Source organism: Choloepus didactylus, chromosome Y (genome assembly GCF_015220235.1).
Source record: "Choloepus didactylus isolate mChoDid1 chromosome Y, mChoDid1.pri, whole genome shotgun sequence".
Classification (NCBI taxonomy): Eukaryota; Metazoa; Chordata; class Mammalia; order Pilosa; family Megalonychidae; genus Choloepus; species Choloepus didactylus.
Window position 1 is genome coordinate 42,044,552 of NC_051335.1, and position 5,444 is coordinate 42,049,995.

The following is a 5,444-nucleotide window of genomic DNA, read 5'->3' on the forward strand; positions in this document are numbered from 1 at the left end:
CAAAATAGGGTATCTTCATCAAAGGAAGGCCAATGGCATCCAGGAAAACCTCTGTAATCTGGGAAGGCATGAGGATGGCTTCTGCTAATCGCAGGTTGGGTTCCAGCTCTTTCTGTTCCTGTGCATTCTTCAAAATATTGCTCTTGGGGCATTTGTTCTCTCTTAGCTTCTCCTGACCAAAAGTCTGCTTTCAATGGTCATCTTCAAACTGTCTTTCTAAGTTGCAGCTCCTCTTCAAAATGTCACTCTCAGTTGCTCTGAGTTCCTTCTGTTTGTCAGCTCTTTATATAGCTCCAGTGATTTAATTAACACCCACTGTGAATGGGTGGGGTAACATCTCCATGGAAATTATCCAATCAAACATTTCCCTCACAGCTGATTGAGTCACATCTCCATGCAAACACTCAATCAAGGGATTCCAATCTAGGCAACACTTAACACATCTGCCCCCACAAGATTGCATCAAAGAACATGGCATTTTGGGGAACGTAATACATCCAAACTGGCACAGGGGGTTTCCTTCACTTTCAATTTTTTTAAGAGTTTGAGCAGAATTGCAGTTAAGTATTTTTCGAATGTTTAGTAGAATTCACCTGTGCTTTTAGTTGGGAGGTTATTGATTGTTATTGATTGTTGATTCGATCTCTACTGGTAGTTGGTTTGTTGAGATCTATTTCTTCTTGAGTCCATGTAGGTAGTTTGTGTGTTTCTAAGAATTTCACCTTTTCATGTAGGTTATCCAATATTTGGCATTGTTAATAGTATCTTATTATAGTCCTTTGTATTTCAGCAGGGTCAGTAGTAATGTCTCCCTTTTCATTTATGAGTTTTGCTATTTGTATCCTTCTTTTTGGTCAGTCTAGTTAAAGGTTTGTCAATTTATTGATCTATTCTAAGAAAAAGCTATTGGTTTTGTTAAGTCTCAATTTCTTCTTGTCTTCTATTTCATTTATCTCTGCTGTAATCTTTGTTATTTCCTACATTCTGCTCACTTTGGGTTTAGTTTGATATTCTTTTTCTAGTTCTTCCTGTTTTGCGGTTAGGTTTCTGATTTGAAGTCTCTTTTTTTAATGTAAGCATATAGAGCTATAAATTTCCCTCTCAGCACTGAATCTGCAGCATCCCATAAGCTTTGCTACATTTCATTTTCAGTTTCATTCACTTCAAGATATTTCCTAATTTTGCTTCTGATTTCCTCTCTAACCCATTTGTTGTTTGAGAGTATGTTGTTTAATTTCCACATATTTGTGTATTTTCTATTTCGCCCTCTGTTATTCATTTCTAGTGTTATTCCACTGTGGTTGTAGAATATACATTGTATGATCTCAATATTTTTTGATTCATTGAGACTTGTTTAATGACTTTACTTATGGTCTATCCTGGAGAATGATCCATATGCTCTAGGAAATAATGTGTATTATGTTTTTGTTGGGTGAGCTGTTCTATACATGTGTCATAGGTCTAGTTGGTTTAGTGTATCATTCACACAATGTACTTCCTTATTTATCTTCTGACTAGATGTTCTATCCATTATTGAGAGTGATGTGTTAAAGTCTTCTACTATTAATGTAGAACCATCAATCTCTCCCTTCCATTCTGTGCTGGTTTGAATATATTATGTCCCCCAGAAAAAGCCATATTCTTTGATGCAATCTTGTGGGGCAGACAGAATAGTGGGGATTAAGTTGGAATGTTTGGATTAGGTTGTTTGCATGGAGATGTGCCCCACCCAGCTGTGGGTGGTGACTCTGGTGGGATACTCCCATGGAGGTGTGGCCCCACCCATTCAGGGTGGGACTTGATCAGTGGAGCCATATAAATGAAGTGACTCAAAGAGAAGGAACGGAGTGCAGCTGGGAGTGATGTTTGAAGAGGAGCAAGCTTGCTAGAGAGGAACGTCCTGGGAGAAAGCCGTTTTGAGGCCGGAGCTTTGGAGCAGACGCCAGCTGCCTTCCCAGCTAACAGAGGTTTTCCGGAAGCCATTTGCCATCCTCCAAGTGAAGGTATCTGATTACTGATGTGTTACCTTGGACACTTTATGGCCTTAAGACTGTAACTGTATAGCCAAATAAACCCCCTTTTAATAAAAGCCAATCCATCTCTGGTGTTTTGCATTCTGCAGCATTAGCAAACTAGGACACATTCTGTCAGTATTTGCTTCCTATATGTTGGGGCTCTGCTCTTAGTTGCATATATATTTATAATTGTTAACTCTTCCTGTTGAATTGTGTACTTTATCAGTAGATAATGACCATCTTTGTCCCTTGTAACTGTTTTAGACTTAAAATCTATTTTATCAGTTATTAGTATAGCCACCTCAGATCTCTTTTGGTTACTACTTCCATGGTAGGTATTTTTTTCCCATCCTTTCACTCTCAACCCACTTGTGTCTTTAAGGCAAGTCTCCTGCAGAGAGCATATAGTTTGGTCATGCTTTTTTATTCATTCTGCCAACTTCTGCCTTTCGATGGGAAAGTTTAATCCATTTACATTTAAAGTCACTACTGATAATACAGGATTTTCTTCTGCCATTTTGCTATTTATTCCTGAGTAAGTCTTATTCCTTTCTTGTCCCTCATTTCCATTAAAGCCTATTTTTATATTTATTTGCTTTTTGTGTTGTACCATACTGAGTGCCTTCTCACTTACATCCAGATATAGTTTTCTTCAGTTTTCCTTGTGGTTACCATGTGGTTAAAATTTAATATCCTAAATACATAATGATCATTTTTGGTTGGTATCAACTTAACTTCAATAGCACATATACTTTTCCTGTGTGTTTCTGTCTCCCCACCATTTTTTGTACTTGTTACCAATTATATCTTTGTATATTGTATTCTAAAACCTTGATTTATCATTACTTTTTATGTTTTTGCATTTTAGCACCTGTAGGAAGTAAGAAGTGGAGTTACATACCAAGTAATACACTACAATAATACTAGCATTTGTCATTAACCATATTGTAACCTTTACCACAGTCTTTATTTCCTTATATAGCTTTGAATCACTGTCTAGTGTCCTTTCCTTTAAGTCTGAAGAACTCCCTTTAGCATTACTTGTAAGGCTGATCTAGTAGTGATGAACTCCCTCAGCTTTTGTTTATTTGTGAATGTTCTAATCTCTCCCTCGTTTTTGAAAAAGAATTTTTCAGGACATGAGATTCTTGGCTCACAGGTGCTTTCCTTTAGCACTTTAAGTATTTCAGCACATTGCCTCCTGTCTCCATAGTTTCTTTCTTTTTTAATACAATTTTTTTGAGATACATTCACATAACATGCAATCTTCCAAAGTGTACAGTTTTTCACGGTATCATCATATAGTTGTGCATTCATCACCACAATCTTTGAACATTTACATTACTCCAAAAAATAAAATAAAAATTAAAATAAAAAAGAACATCCAAAACATTCCATTCCCCTCCTCCCCCATTGTTCATTTACACTTTTTAAACACTCATTCATTGTTTTTTTAACTTAATCACAAAATTAAAAAACAAACAATAAAAAACATTTCAAACAAAACCAAAACAAAGGAATAAGAAAAGACAAATAACCTGAAATAACTACATTTCTTCTAACATGTTTCTATGGTACCCCAAGAAAATTAACAAACCATGACCAAACAAAGGAATAAGAAAAACAACCTAAAATAACAACATTGCCTCCAACATGTCCCTACCCTACCCCAAGAAAATAAAGAAACTAAACCAAAGTAATAAGTAAAACAAGTCGCCTAAAATAACTACATTGCTGCTAACTTGTTCCTACCATAACCTCCAAAAATTAACAAACCACAGTCGTTCCTGAGCAGCATTCCCATAACATTAAGTTTACACTCCATAGCTATCTGTTCTTATTAGATTATCATTCCTCCTTCACTATTTGCTATCTATTGCTAGGTCCCCTACATTCTACAGTATAAACCATTTATTTTACATTTTTCACAGAGTTCACATTAGTGGTAACATACAATATTTCTCTTTTTGTGCATGGCTTATTTCACTCAGCATTAGGTCTTCAAGACTCATACATGTTGTCATATATTTCATGACCTCATTCTTCTTCATGCTGAGTAGTATTCCATCATCTGTATATAACACAGTTTGTTTATCCACTCATCTGTTGAAGGATGTTTGGATTCTTTCCATCTCTTGACAATTGTGAGTAATGCTGCTATGAACATCAGCATGCAAGTATCTGTTTGTGTCACTGCTTTCAGATCATCCAGGCATATACTGAGAAGTGAAATTGCTGGATTGAAGGGTAAATCTATATCTAGTTTTCTAAGAAACCACCAGAGTGATTCCAGAGTGGCTATACCATTATACAGTCCCACCAACAATGAATAAGAGTTCCAATTTCTCCACAACCTCTCCAGTATTTGTAGTTGCCTTTTTGTTTAATGGCAGCCAATCTAGTTGGAGTGAGATGATATCTCATTGTGGTGTTCATTTTCATCTCTCTAGTAGCTAGTGAAGATGAACATTTTTTCATGTGTTGTTTTGGTCTTTTATACTTCCTCTTCAGAGAACTGTCTTTTCATATCTTTTGCCCATTTTATAATCGGGCTGTATGTGCCATCATCGTAGAGTTGTAGGATTTCTTTATATATGCAAGATATCAGTCTTTTGTCAGGTACATAGCTTCCAAATATTTTTTCCCATTGAGTTGGCTGCCTCTTCACCTTTTTGACAAATAACTTCGAGGTGCAGAAGCTTTTAAGTTTGAGGAGTAACCATTTATCTATGTTTTCCTTTGTTGCTTGTGCTTTGGCTGTAAGGTCTAAGAAGTGACATTCTAATACAAGGTCTTGAAGATGTTTCCCTACGTTATCTTCAAGGAGTTTTATGTTACTGTCTCTTATATTGAGATCTTCAATCATTTTGAGTTAATTTTTGTTTAGTGTGTGAGGTAGGGGTCCTCTTTCATTATTTTGGATATGGATATCTAGCTCTGCCAGCCCAATTTATTGAATAGACTGTTACATCTCAGTTCAGTGGTTTTAGGGGCCTTATCAAAGATCAGTCAACCATAGATCTGGGAGTCTATCTCTGAATTCTCAATTCGATTCCATTGATCAATATGTCTATCTTTGTGCCAGTACCATGCTGTCTTGACTACTCTGGCTTTATAATAAGCTTCAAAGTCAGGGAGTGTAAGTCCTCCTGCTTTGTTTTTCTTTTTTAGAATGTTTTTAGCAATTTATGGCATCTTTCCCTTCCAAATAAATTTGATAACTAGCTTTTCCAAGTCTGCAAAGTAGGTTGTTAAAATTTTGATTGGAATTGCACTGAATCTGTAGATGAGTTTGGGTAGAATTGACATCTTAACAATATTTAGCCTTCCTATCCATGAACACAGAATATTTTTCCATATTTTTAGGTCCCCTTTTATTTCTTTTAGTAAAGTTATGTAATTTTCTATGTATAGGTCTTCTACATCCTT